The 15,477-nt window shown below is 41.2% G+C and overlaps 1 protein-coding gene across 3 annotated transcripts in view; it reads left to right on the top strand.

Annotated features, from left to right (window-relative positions):
• Positions 1-15,477, top strand: part of KCNAB1 (potassium voltage-gated channel subfamily A regulatory beta subunit 1) — a 440,657-nt gene that overhangs the window by 390,873 nt on the left and 34,307 nt on the right. The window lies entirely within an intron of this gene.

Below are 15,477 nucleotides of genomic sequence, written 5' to 3' on the forward strand. Positions count from 1 at the left end.
ATTTGGAACCAGAATAAATAAGATCTTAAATGTCAGAGTCAAGAGCTTAGCTTTTAGTTGGTAGGAAAAGAGGCCCCCAATACCCCAGATAATTGTTGTTGACATGGTTGGAACTTAATAAATATCTGCTATGTTGTGTGGTGTAGTATGGTAGGGTGTCAGTAAAACCCAGATTTTTCCCCTTGCCCATCACCAACAAACACCTTCCCCAGGAAGAATTGGGGTATTTTAAAAAGCATGACTAAGTGCTCCAGATTGTGAGTTCTACAAAGTTTTCTTTCTCAGGTGTTTTATTCCATCTGACTAGAGACCTAAATTTGTGTACTTTTATAAATGCTCTGCATACATTCTGCAAATGTTGAGGTCTCCAGTTAAGGGTATGTCTCTTTAAGGAGTGATTTGCCCTTTGGCCTCTAAACTAGCCCTCCAAGAGCTAAGTTTTTAATTAAGTTTCATGATACTAAATTCTTTTTCCATTGCTGAATTAGAGGCCCTCAAATTAACTTACTTTGCCATCATAAAAATAAGATGCTCATTGTGGTTTTATAGGAGCTAAAGTGCTTTGCAGACAATAACTTATCTCTCCAAATGTCTCCGGGCTCTAACTGGGAGGCAGCCACCTGATAGTTTATTATAACTCCTCATTTTGTAAATGTTGAAAAATGAGCACAATGATGAGATAACTTGACCACAATCATAATAAATGAGTAATTTTTCTCATTTGCAAACCACTAAAATTTTTTGTTATGATTACAGACCAAATAGAGGCTAATTACCAAAGGAAGATAGATTCTAAGGCTGGATGAATATTTGGAACCAGAATAAATAAGATCTTAAATGTCAGAGTCAAGAGCTTAGCTTTTAGTTGGTAGGAAAAGAGGCCCCCAATACCCCAGATAATTGTTGTTGACATGGTTGGAACTTAATAAATATCTGCTATGTTGTGTGGTGTAGTATGGTAGGGTGTCAGTAAAACCCAGATTTTTCCCCTTGCCCATCACCAACAAACACCTTCCCCAGGAAGAATTGGGGTATTTTAAAAAGCATGACTAAGTGCTCCAGATTGTGAGTTCTACAAAGTTTTCTTTCTCAGGTGTTTTATTCCATCTGACTAGAGACCTAAATTTGTGTACTTTTATAAATGCTCTGCATACATTCTGCAAATGTTGAGGTCTCCAGTTAAGGGTATGTCTCTTTAAGGAGTGATTTGCCCTTTGGCCTCTAAACTAGCCCTCCAAGAGCTAAGTTTTTAATTAAGTTTCATGATACTAAATTCTTTTTCCATTGCTGAATTAGAGGCCCTCAAATTAACTTACTTTGCCATCATAAAAATAAGATGCTCATTGTGGTTTTATAGGAGCTAAAGTGCTTTGCAGACAATAACTTATCTCTCCAAATGTCTCCGGGCTCTAACTGGGAGGCAGCCACCTGATAGTTTATTATAACTCCTCATTTTGTAAATGTTGAAAAATGAGCACAATGATGAGATAACTTGACCACAATCATAATAAATGAGTAATTTTTCTCATTTGCAAACCACTAAAATTTTTTGTTATGATTACAGACCAAATAGAGGCTAATTACCAAAGGAAGATAGATTCTTAATCTTAAAATTCAACATAATAATTCCTGCATTAGAGTTCTATTAGTTGTATTGTGGAGAGTAATAAGTAAGAAGCTTTGTCATAATTACAGCTACATTATCAGTATGTGAAAATATTGAGGAAATTGCGTTGCCATGGGAGAAGGTGAAGGTAAAAGATGTGAGCTAAAGAAGGAAAGAGGAGAAAAATGAATTGTGTGATTGGACCTGAGAAGAGGAAATTTAGGAAAATCTAAAGAGGAATAGATGGCGGTACGGCTGGTATTCAGAGTATGGAAGATGACATCTTTTACTTCTGTGCTTCATTGGAGAGTCTTGTTTGTTACAAGTTGTAGTCTGGCCTCACCCGCCATATATACACACCATTTGGGTGGTTTTCTTCTTGTTTTCCTTCATTTTTTCCCTCTTTCTTACCCCTTCCACTTCCCCAAGAAAGCAGACAATATAACATAGGTTGTACGTATGTCATATAACACATATTTCCCTGTTAGTCATGTTGTGAAACAAGATGCTTTTTTTTACACTAGAACAAAAATTCATGAAGGAAATAAAGTGAAGAATGGCATGTTGGAATCTGCATTCAGACTCTATCTGCTCCTTCTTTGATAGTGGAAAGCCTTTTTCCTCAGGAGTCCCTTGGAGCCATCCTAGATCCCTGTCTTGTTGATAATAGTTGTCATTCACAGTTGATCATCATACATTATTCTTGTAACTGTGTACAACGTTCTCCTGGTTTGGTCTGCTTCACTTTGCATCACTTCATATGTATTTCCAGGTTTGGGGGGGATCATCTTTTATGTCATTTCTTATGACACAACAGTATTCCATTACAATCATATACCATTGTCTGTTCAGCCATTCCCCAATTGACAGACACCTCTTCAGTTTCCAGTTCTTTGCTACCACAAAAAGAGCTGCTGTAAATACTTTTGAACCTATAGTTTATTTTTCATTTTGCCTTGGTCACTTTGAGGAAATAAACATAATTGTGGCATTACTAAGTCAAAAGATGTGTACAATTTTATAACTCTATGAGGACAATTCCAGATTATTCCCCAAAATAGTGGGTGTTCATTTTTATTTATTTTAAGCTCTGGGATTTCATGTTTTACTGCCATACAGACATACCTACAACATGTTTGTATTAACAAGATCAACATTTGCTTTCATGGGCAATTTGGGATCATTAAAAATCTTTGCAACTCCAGGAGACAATCCAGCCTTCCCTCTCCTTCCTGTTCAACTCAACTTTGGATCCAACTGATTCATTGGTGTCCCAGATTTACATATTGATGACCAAGTTCTATAGGCTGTTTATCCAATGCATGTCATAATATGAACTATAGGTATACTTCATCCACTTGGTCTTTCCTGTGTGGATGGTTAGCCCATAGTCCTTTGAGTAGGGATCTAGATCTCTTCCAGGAAGCTCTGTAATGCTTTGAGGCTTGACATAAACAACATAATGTCATTTGCAAATAGGAGCACTTGGTAGACCTCACCAATGACAGAACCCATCTCAACATGGATTCTGTGTTAGATTTTTCCATAACAATGGTTAATATATTTGACTGGTACACATCTCTTTTATATATCACCTGATGTTTGTGGTCAGAGGGTACTAAAACAGAATAATTTGTATTATCTTTCAAGAAGTCTTAAGAGATTTTAATGTAAAAGTCAGAGATGCTTTGTTTTAAAGGAGCCAGCAGGGTTAGACTTAGTTATTCTCCAAAAATAAATTAGGTAACACTTATAAAAAAAGTATTTAGCACAGTGTCTGACACATAGTAAACAATATATAAATGCTCGTTCCCTTTCTCTTCCCTTCTTGGTAAGCAACAAATAAGCACAATGAAATTTTTTATTTTCTATATTTTTCAGTTCATTGCAAAAAAAAATTAATCTAGCTTTCAAAACTCTGTTTTCCTGTACTGATCCTCACATCAACTATGCCCTTTATGTATAGATGACCCTTGTAAGACTTCATATAGATTAGAGAGTAGTCTTCTAGATCATAGTCAGGGGTGTTCTCACAGTTTTTTGGGGGGGGATCATTAATAAGGTTCAAGTTTCTTTGCCTTTGTTATCTTCCCTTCTTTCAGATAACTTTGATATCAGGACTTTAATGTCGTCATAATTGTGTCATATCCTATACAGATAGGGAGCCCAGATCTCTTCTATATACACTTGGTCTAATACAGCTGCTTTTCCCATTTGGGTTCCCTTGGCACTATTTCTACCTCAACCTTAAACATATCTGAAACTATGTTGTTATGGTTTAATCATGGTCGTTCTGCTATTCTTCATGGATGAAAAAGTTGGTTACGATGATTCGTAACAAACTATTTTGTTTTCTGTTCCTCTTTCCACTTACATCCTTAAGTGTCTTTTGGACAAGTATCCTCATTTGGATACTTTGCTACACTTTCTTTAAACTGGTTTCACCCTCCATCAAGCTTCTTTACACTTTATAAAATGACACAGTTCATAACCATCCATCATGCTTCTTCATAAGAGATCACACAGAAGCATCTCAGGAGGATAAGAACAAAGAGGGCATAAGGAAGTGAAGGATTTAAAAGAGGGGAGCTATAGAGGAGAAGGTTTTTGGTAGGGAGAAAATTGGTAAGGGGAAGTAGTCAAACAAGGTAGAGGTTGGTGAGAGAAGGCTAAGAAAGTTAGGTGTACTCAAGGTGCTCATAAGGTGTTAATGAGTTGAGAAGCATAGGTTCAACTATGGAAACTGACAATTGGAATGGAGCCCCTCTTCTCTCCAAAAGAAGTTCCCTATGCTAATTCTCCAACACCAAGACTAGAGAGAAAGAAAAGAACTGAGGCTCTCATTTTAGTAAGTACTGAGAGCAAATATTTGCATTAAAGTGTGAAGTACTTTCATTTTGGCTATAACCAAGGGACTGATATTTGTACACAAAGTGCCCAATGGAGGAAAGATTCATGGGCATTTGAAAAATGGAGGATTGACTTCAATGTGAAAGAAAATGGGAGGGGAAAGGAAAGGCAGGATACAAAAGGGCAAGTAACAACCCTGATCTAAGTCAGGAGGATACAGGGTGGAATCATGTCCTCCCACAAAAAAATAAAATGAAGAAGAAAGAGAAGAGAGAAGAAGAGGAAGAGGAGTAGGGGAGGGGAGGAGAAGTAGGAAGAGGAGGAGGAGAAAGAGGAGGAAGAAGGAGAAGGAGGAGGAGAGAAAGAAAGGAAGAAAGAAAAAGAAAGAAAGAAAGAAAGAAAGAAAGAAAGAAAGAAAGAAAGAAAGAAAGAAAGAAAGAAAGAAAGAAAGAAAGAAAGAAAGAAAGAAAGAAAGAAAGAAAGAAAGAAAGAGAGAGAGAGAAGAGAGAGAGAGAAAGAAAGAAAGAAAGAAAGAAAGAAAGAAAGAAAGAAAGAAAGAAAGAAAGAAAGAAAGAAAGAAAGAAAGAAAGAAAGAAAGAAAGAAAGGAAGGAAGGAAGGAAGGAAGGAAGGAAGGTAGGTAGGAAGATAAAAGCCTCCTTCTCATCAGGAGATAACTAGGTATTCTGTAGAGGACAAAGTTGTTTGTCCTCAAAAGAATGATGGAAGGTAAGAGATCATCCAGAAAGGGAATAAAGGTAGTGATGCCTCTCTACAAAAGCAGTACTGACACTACTTGTAAATCCAAAACAATAGTACAGAGGTCTCCTGTCTCCCTGGAATGTCTATCGAGGACATGACAGATCCTTCCAAGACTTACAGAGACACATGATTACCACCCACCTCTGGTGATGCATGTGTGCACAAAGTATATTCCCATAAGCATCCTAGAAATCTTCCCGAAGTCTTGGGTAAGAAACTGAAATCCATTGGGGTACAAGTAGATATTCCAGTACAGCTTTCTATCAAAAGAAGGCAAGGGATTTGTAAGAAAGAGGAAGATTTGGGGATTAAACAGCTGGGTTAAAAGACAATGTCTGAGAATACAATTTGGATTTCTGTATCACAGTATTAAAAACATGAATTACAGGGTCCTGACCAAGGATAGTCAGGCTGATAACTAACAAAGGCTAGAAAGAATGGAGTCTTGCAAAGCTAATCAAAGAGGTTTTAAAAACTGAAAAGGCAGAACAGTTAGGAGGCCTGGAGACAGGAGGTTCTATGACCCCTATAGGGATTTTCTTGGCAACGATATTGGAGTGGTATGCCATTTCCTTTTCCAGTTAATTTGACAGTTGAGGAAGCTGAGGCCAACAGGGTTAAGTGACTTGCCCAGAGTCACACAGCTAATAACTATCTGAGGCCAGATTTGAACTCAGGAAGATGAGTCTTCCTGACTCCATGCCCATGTACTCTGTCCACTGCACAACCAGCTGCCCTGTTCTATGAATATTATTATTAGGAGCAGAAGTGATTGTGTTAATGAACTGTACTACAGAGGAAATGGAACAAAAAAGAAGAAATAAATGAAGAGATCAGGAAACAGCCTGGCACAGGAGCATGACATAGAAGTGAGGGGGACCTTCAATTATCCAGACAACTATTGGAGTTCTCTCTGCCAAAATACAGTAGCTAGTTATTTCTTAACATGCTTTAATTATAATCTCCTCTTTCCAAAGGTAGAGAAGCAATCAAGATAAATTCTATTTTGGATTTGATTCACACCCAAAAGGAAGAGTTCATTTCTAGAGTGGAAATTATGAGAAGTTTGGGGAGAAGTAATCATTCCATCATGAATTTGGCTAGCAAAATAGAGGATCACCAGGAATAATCTGATCTGTTTCCTGGATTCAGCAGAGTTCAGCTCAGGGGTTCAGAGAAAGGATTGGTAGGATTCCATGGATTAAAATTCTAAATTAGACATCAGGGCTGGAGGAATAGAGAGAATTGAATAATAAAATTCTGAATCTACAAAGAAAAGCAGTTATGATGAGTCTGAAAGGGGAGATTTTTTTTTCAGGGGAGGAGCAAGTAGGGACACACAAAGAACTCATCAATATTTTAATAGGAATACTGAAAATTGGAAGCAAGAACAGGTCGAGAGTGGGCAGCCCTCTAAGAAGAGTATCAAGAGTGCTGATGTTCAGAATGAATGAGAAAATCTAGGGGTAACAACAGGGGAGTTTGGGGTATAGCAAAGAATCAGAGGAGGAAAGGAGATAGGACCCCTACTTAATGCATATGGAACGATGATAATTAATAGAAGTGAGAAGATAGAACTACTCAACTCCCCAACTCCAGTTTTTCTTTTGTCTTTTTCTGTCAGGGACCCAGACACAGTGAGGAAAAGCAGCTTCCTCAATGTATAAGGTCACCACTTTCCTAGAGCAGCAGAGTCACTATCCTAATGCATAAAAGTCCATTATCATTTTCCTTTAGATATTCATAGGGTACTTTGAACAGAATGGTCATTGCATCAGGACTCCATCCATAAAGGGACATCCAAACTTCCATCGGTCAGCAATCATGAGTCAACCTTTGAGCTCCTACACTCTCCAAGTTGGAGCCCACTCTCTCCAGGGAATTCGTGTGTGCAATGAGTGCATCAAAGACTTTTCGGGGCAGTGGGTTTGCGCCAGTAATAGCTTCTTTCTATGTACCCCTTTCTAAAAGTTAATTAAGTATGGCTGGCTGGAAATCAGTGAGAAGCACTCCACGGGGGGATTCGTGGGCTATGGCATTTTTTGAAAACCATTGAAGGTTACCCTTGAGAGAAGAAGTCCCTATTGTGCCACTCGATTTGAGTAAAAGCTGGGGGAAATGGATGAGGAGAAGAGGGTTCTTTAACTTGTTGGGGATGAAATAGTGGAATTTTTTTCAAGTATGGAGGTTCCTTACAAATCTGATGTTCTCTGATTAAAAAAAAAAAAGATTTGTGTTTTTATTCTAAGATTCTAGGATTCTATGACTTGGAGATTCTATGATTTTGTGCCCCTATTGGGAAATTCTCTTCTACTTATGGAATTTCAGCTGATAGTCATTGCTCAAAAGGCACATATGACTCTTGCAATGGTCAAAGTGTCCAGTCATGTATATAGGGAGCCAGAGGCTCTGGAGCCTGATGGGGTGGAGGACTTAGCTATTATCTAGTCCTCCTTTGTTTTGGTTGAGGTTTTAAGCCAAACATTACATAGCTCCTAATTAGGTAAAATTTAAAGGTATTTCTCTTATAACACACTTGTAAGGTGGATTGTCCATTGGAAAGGGGGCTGGATTTGGAGTCAGAAGACCTGGGTTCAAATCCCAGCTCTACCATACTCCCATGTGTGATATTCCCTTCCCTTCTCTTCACATGTCAAAGGAGAGTGGTGGGCTACAGCACTAGTGGAAACTCAGAGATAAGTGAATCCCTATGGGCCATTCATTGACTTAGAATACCACAAAATAATATCGTTGCTGTTGTACTGTATTTTGATGTATTTTGTTAAACATTTCCCAATTCCATTTTAATCTGATTCAGGAAGCACTTGAGAGTTTTGCAGGCTAGTTCACCTCTAGGATATATGATCTCTAAGGTCCCTTCCAGTTCAAAATCTAAGATCCCATGGCCCTCGTTTTCTATAGAAAGACATCAAGACCCAGAGAATTGAACGGATTTTCCTGGGGTCTCTGTGGTAGTGTATACTAGAGTCAGGGCTCAGATATAAGTTCCCTGATTTCAAAATCCAAGGTTCTTTCCACTCCCCCCCCCCCCCCGAAGCTCTGACTTCATACCGACTATAAGCCAACAACACAATGGAAAGTCTTGGCTCAGTCTTCCCCATCAGAGAAATCCAATGACTCACCACCTGTGCTTTCTCGGCACTGGTGCATTGCAGGCTTTGTTGAGCTTCTCATACTTCAAAGACTTTGTTTTTTTAAAATGGAGACAAGAATAGAGGTGGTGAGCACCTGAGCAGTGTTGAGAGAGAAGCAGAGATTCAGGAGAGGGAAAAGCAGCATTAGGAAGCAGCATGGAGTCAATGACTAAGTCAGCTCAGAGAAGGGAAGACACTTACCCAAGGTCAGTCACACAGTTAGTTAATGTTTGAACCAAGACTTGAAATGAATTTCCTGCCTCCCAAAGGAACACTCAGTAAAGTCAAAGATGCTGTTTCCTTTTCAGCAGACCCCAGGTAGGTCCAGGCTTGAATTTCACAAATGTGCCATCAGCCAGTGGAGACCACCGAAGCACTTCCCTTTCTGGTTCACAATTTCCTTGCATGTAAACTAAGAGAGCTTGACTAGGTCATCACTGTAGCCCCTTGTAGCTTCAATGTACTAAGAACCAGCAGGAGTTGGGACCAGTTGTGTCTTCACCAACCCAACAAGATGAATGGTTTCTCCTTCATGGACAGGGCGGTTGCCTCTTCTCCCCTGTATCGGTTGGCCTCGGAGAACTGTGAAGGTCTTTAGAACGTTAAGATTCTGGGAACTCTGTGACTTTGTCTGAGATGGCTAATGAGGCAGGACTGATTTTCTTTTAACTGGGACTGCTATGATCAGAGATATGCTTTGTGAAGGTAAATTTGTCAGGAGTAAATAGGATGGAGTTGAAGGAGAAAGACTAGAGACTACAATGAGAATAGAGGCAAGAAGTAATGCGGGTCTTAACCCAGAGGACAGCAATAGAAGCAAAGAAGAGTGGTTGGATTCTGCAGACATTTTGGAAATAAAATGGACAAGATTTCACAATGGATTGGGGATGGGAAGCTAGGACGAAGGAGGAATCTGAGATGACCCCAAACACTTACGTTTGAATGGCTGGGAAGATGTCTGCCTTAAGAAATAAGAAAATCAAAAGCATGAGTAGCTATGTGGTGTAGTGTACAGAGTTCTGGGCCTGTGGTTAGGAAGACCTGGGTTCAAATCCTACCTCAGATATTTATTTTATTTTTTTTTAAAAACCCTTACCTTCCATCTTGGAGTCAATACTGTGTATTGGCTCCAAGGCAGAAGAGTGGTAAGGGCTAGGCAATGGGGGTCAAGTGACTTGCCCAGGGTCACACAGCTGGGAAGTGTCTGAGGTCAGATTTGAACCTAGGACCTCCCGTCTCTAGGCCTAGCTCTCAACACACTGAGCTACCCAGCTGCCCCCTACCTCAGATATTTATTAACTTGATTGATCCTGGGTAAGTCATTTAACCTCTGTTTCCTCATATGTAAAATGAACATAATAATAATACTTGCCTCCTAAAGTTGTTGGAAAGACAAACTGAGATATTTATAAATTATTTTGCAAACCTTAATGTCCTGGCCATTATTATTATTATTTGGTGGCAACAGAGACATGGGGAATGTGGCTGATTGCCTTTTGGTATATATTGAGTTTAAAGCATCCAGGTAGGACACACAGATAGAAATGTGGGACTGGATTCTAAGAGAGAGACAAGAGCCAGAGGTAGAGGTTTGTGCAGTATCAACAGACAGGTAATAGCTGAAGCTGTGGGAGTTGAAAAGATTGCCAGAGGAAAGTATACATAGGCAGAGAAAAGACAATCAGGGGCAGAACCTGGGCAAATGCCTAAATGGGGAGCTAGAGGAGAAATGGAGAGAAAGGGGGATCAGATCATGCCAGGACTGTCTCAAGAGCCAAAAGAGGAGAGAAAGTCAACAAAAAGGAGGTGGGCAACCATGTCAGGGGCTCCAGAGAGCCCAAGGATGCTGAAAACTGAGGGGAAACAGATTCATCTTGTCTAACAATAATAAATACTAAATACTAAAGACCCTTCTGAGGCCATCCATTAGGAAACTTTCCTATTACCTGGCCTACCTGAAGACTGAAAACATAAAGAAAATAGTAACAGTCATTTGAGGCTTATGGGGTCCCCAATACTTCATTATGAAGCAAGTAAGAAATCCAGCAATGGGGGCAGCTGGGTAGCTCAGTGGATTGAGAGTCAGGCCTAGAGATGGGAGGTCCTGGGTTCAAATCTGGCCTCAGACACTTCCTAGATGTGTGACCCTGGGCAAGTCACTTAACCCCCATTGCCTAGCCCTTACCACTCTTCTGCCTTAGAACTAATATCCAGTATTGATTCTAAGATGGAAAGTAAGATTTAAAAAAAAAGAAAGAAATTCAGCAACAAGTATTTATTAATATACCCACTTTTTGAAAAGTATGGGAGATATGAAGTCAAAAATCAAACAACTCTTGTCCTTGAGAAGCTAACATTATATTGAGGAATACCAGAAGCACACAAGCCATGTATATGTATATGTGCATGCCAAATGTATATAATTATTGTACATCCATAAAATATATACCAAGTAAATGCAAGATAACTGTAGCTAAGAGGCTCACACAGCTGAGAACAAAAGGAGCGAATCTCATAGGGTTTTTACAAGGCTGTGATATGGTGGCTGCTCTTATTCCCACTATACAGATGAGGAAACTGAGGCTAGAATGATCAAATCAGATAATATATTCAAGTACATTATCAACTTGAAAGTACTACGGAAATGCTACTAGTTAGTATTTCCGTCGTCATGGTTGCCAAGGGTCTAGTGTCTGAGGCAGACCTGAATCTTCCTGACTCTAGGTCCAGGGCTGCCTCCACATGGCCCCACTTCCTTCACACATCCCCTGGGGAATGAGTTCAGAGGCAGGAAGGATTTAGAGTAGGTGGACATGTTAAGATCTGGTAGAAACACTTGTTTCTTATGAAAGTAAGTGTTGCAGAGAAGAGCTAAGATCCCTTGCATTTGGGGAGTGGACGAGTCAAAGCCCCCCAGAGCTTGGAGGAGCCTGAAATAGCAGGGTCTAACTCCCTCCTCTTACAGATCAGATTCTGGGGAGACTGAGCCCTCGACAGTCCCCGTCTCCAAGTTGCAGCAGAGAGAGAACATACGTGATTATATGTACAATAGACAACGGAATGGGTCAAAGAGCCATTTCAGGACCTTTTCCAGCCTGCAGAATCTGGAGACACTCTTAGAGGACTGTGGGTTAAAGCTCGCTCGGGCTGTGGGGTTTTCTTTTAGCAAGGCTGCCCTCTTGTGTCCTCCATGATGAAAGCACACGTGTAATAATCCTTGACTTGGACCATCGCCAAATAAAGCCAGGCAATGGGCTGTGAAATGTTCAAAGGAAAACACATTCCTCGCAGGGTCACAGGACTTCAGAGCTGAAAGAGACTTCAGCAGCGTGCTACTCGTCCCATGAATACCAGAAAGGGATCCCCACCCCAGTGGCACTATTAGGACAGCCCTTTACGGTTGGGAAAGCACTTTACATGGATCATCTCATTTGATCCTCACCAAAACCCTTTGAAGAAGAAGGTGCCATTATTATTCCCGAAACAGAGACTTAGAAAGAGGGGTCAGAGGACTTGCCCAAGGTCACACACAGGCAGGATCTAACTCAAGCCTTCCCAGGTCCACTATCCTCTGCCACCTTGCTGAAGTTTTCCAGTGACTAGCCTCCCAAGGCAGCTTATTCCACACTGGATATTCCTTCAATTCTCACTGATGGGCATCTTGAGGTTCTAAAGGACAGCACTTCTATTCTCAGAGAAGTAAAGAGCTGAACACTGGATTTGAGAAAGGAGGCCTGGCTACATGACCTTGACCAAGTCACTTCTCTGAAGCTCAAGTGTTCCCTTTATAAGCTGAGGGATAGTGAGCTCAATGGCCTCTAAGGTCCCAGTCTCAAACTCCATGTTCCTGGTCCCAGTTTAGAGAATCAATGGGGTAATGTATTGAGAGATGGCAGCCAGGTAATGGAGCAGGCTGAGCTGTTGGGTTCAGGTCTTCAGAAAGCATGTTTCCTGAGGCAGCGAGGGGTCACAGTGGCTAGAGCACTGACCTCAGAGTCAGGGAGAACTGAACTCAAATCTGGCTTCAGTCATTTATTAGTTGTGTGATCTGGACAAGTCACTGAATCTGGGTCTTAGTTTCTTCATCTCTAAAATGGATCTACTCAGCATCTACTTCACAGGACTGTTGTGAGGGTCAAATGAGAGATTTGCAAAGTGCTTGGTAAACCTCAAAGTCCTGCTATAAAAATTAGCTGTTATTATGATCCTCATGATCCTTAGTCCCAGCGAGGGGAAATGATAGTCTAAGCTCACACAGCTAATTAATAGCAGAGCTAAATAAGAAACCAGCTCAGAGAACCCTAGAGCAATAGCTAGAGTCTTCGGAGGTCATTTAGTCCATTCCACTCATTTTACAAAGGAGAAAAGAAACTCAGGATGATTCCGCATCTTGCCTAAGGTCACACAGGTTGTAAAGCCTGAGAAGAGAGATTTGAACCCATGCCATCTGCCTTCCAGACTTCAATGTTCTTTCCATTCCACCATGCTTTTGACCTCCTGGCCCACTGAAGAGCATCCACTTCCCTGTATCTCACTCTGCACAAAGCCTCTTTTTACAGGAGCTCCCCCTTCCCTCATCTGTAACCAGAGACTTTGAAATAGGGGGACTCAGATTGCCGTGCGGCACGTTAGAAGCCCTTCTTCTGAAAGTAAAGGCTACTAAGAGAAACATCATGATGTGGAGCAGAGTTCTGACTGGTAACAAGAGGCGCGCATTCAAATCTTGGCTCTGATAGTCTGAGCTGTATGACCACGAACACTACTTTGAGGGATCTCAGTTTCCCTTCAGGGCAATTAGAATCAAACACTGCCTCATGCTCATGATCTAGGTAACGTGGGGCAATAGACCACACTTCCCTGGGACTCAGTTTCCTTATCTGTAAGATGGGAGAAGGGCTAGACTAGATGGGTCTCCAAAGTCCCTTCCAGCTCCAGACTCAAGATTCTATGAACTCAGCCAGCAATAAAATTTGAATCCAAGGCTTCCAGACTCCCTGACTGGCCCTCTAGTTCTCATGCTAAAGTGTTTCTTGCTGTATACCTAGTAGGGATGTAATCAATTCAATTTACTTCTATTTAAAGCCTCAGTGTTGTTGATGAATTGAATTTCCAACCCGTGACAGTTCCCTAGTAGCCTGAGATCATGGGAACACGCTTTGTCTGACCCACTTTGAGACAGAACTCAAACCCCCTTTGTGTCTTGTGGCCAAACTCAAAGTGAGACTCCCCAGGGCCTCAGCTGCATACGGTATGCTGGTTGTCTTGTGCTTAGCTCAGCTAAAGAATCTGAGGAAGCCAGCTCACTCTCCTGCCCTGGGAAACCTGGACCACGTCCATCACACCATTCCCAGTGAAATCAATGACTAGGAGGAAGCTTTAGAACAAAGTTTGGTTCAGGGGAAACCAGAGCAGCACCCGCCATCCCATGCAGAGTGGGATGGAGAGCAGAACTCTCAACACATGGGCTGTTCCTTCCGAGTATCTGACATCTCGGTTTAGCTGGACAGCTCACACATTGGATAGCCCCAGGATGGTGGAAACCAAAGAGGTGGCTTCTGCCATCCATGCAATTATGCTTTGAAGAATAAATTCAGCAGTCTTGGACCTCAGTTTCCTCTTCTGTAAAGGGAGGGAATTGGTCTAGGATGACTTCGAAGTTCCCTTCCATTTCCAAATACTGATCCTAAATTCCTTCCTCTCTAGAGGGCCGATTACTAATTGGATTTCCTGCCCTTTAACCATGTACCTAGGGCTTGTGGAAGGTTCCTGTCTGAACTGTGAACACATGTTTGAGTAACCTTTACTAAATTTCCAATAAAGATGAGCACCATTCAGGATTAGGGATTTAAAATAGAATTTTAAACTTTTCCCTCAAGAAGGCTCTCAGGATCCAGCGTTAAGTGGAACCTTAGAAATCATCTCCTTCAGTCCCCTCATTGTGTAGATGAGGAAACCAAGGTCCTGAGAGAAAATGTCATTTGCTCATGAGCACGAAGCAGAAAAGGCAGGTTTAGAACCCAGGTCCTTTGACCAGAAAGCTGGTTTCATCCCCATACACCAAGCTTCTTTTTAGATTGTCTCCTTCTCACCCAAAACTGCTGTCACCAATAGAATGAGTTAATTTAGAGTATATCTATGGGATCAGATTGTTCAGTTGGTTTTCTGTCATGCCTGACTCTTTGTGACCCCATTTGGGGTTTTCTTGGCAAAGATTCTGGAGTATTTGTCATTTGGTTCTCCAGTTCATCTCATAGTTGAGAAACTGAGACAAATAGGGTGAAGTGACTTGTCCAAGGTCACAAACCTAGAAGATGTCTGAGGCCAGATTTGAATTCAAGGAGATGATTCTTCCTGATTCCAGACCTGGTGCTCTATCCCCTGCACCAGCTAGCTGCCCATTTGGGATCAGACAATCATGGAATCTTAGAGCAGGAAGAGTCCTCAGGGAACACAGAGAGCTCCAGACTAGGGGTGGATCTTGGCTCTGTTGTTTATCAACTGGTGACTTTGACCAAGTCATTCAACATCCCAAGTCCCTGCTCTATCCTTAACCCCAGTTATATGATGTGAGCAAGTGAAAGAATCTCTCTGGAGGCGGAATAATCATACCCCCGAAGTCCCTTTTTTAACAGAGCTGTTGTAAGGAAAGCACAATATAACTCTACGAAGTCCTGTCTTCAATTGGATTCTATTCAACAAGCACTTATTAGCCCACTGCTATATATGTCAGGTCTACTGATAAGACGCAGGGAGACGGAGGCAAAAAATGAAGTAATTCTCATCCTTAAGGGGCTTTCATTCTACTGGGGGAGAAATAACATACACACAGGTGAGTACATACAGAATAAACACAAGTCATTTTAGATGGGACCAACTGGAGGGCACCAGAGGGGTCCAGGACAGGCCTCCTGTTGGAGGCACTAACTAAGCTAGACTTGAAAGTTAGGCATAGTTTATTACTACTTGCTATCACCATCATCCCGTCTTAACAAATGTGGGCCTCAGTTTCTCCATCAAGGTGCTTCCATCTCAAAATACTCTACTCCTGGGTGCCTCCAAATATTGCTTCATATTAGGTTGTCTTCAAGCCATCAAATACTTTTTTC

Source organism: Monodelphis domestica, chromosome 8, assembly GCF_027887165.1.
Source record: "Monodelphis domestica isolate mMonDom1 chromosome 8, mMonDom1.pri, whole genome shotgun sequence".
NCBI lineage: Eukaryota > Metazoa > Chordata > Mammalia > Didelphimorphia > Didelphidae > Monodelphis > Monodelphis domestica.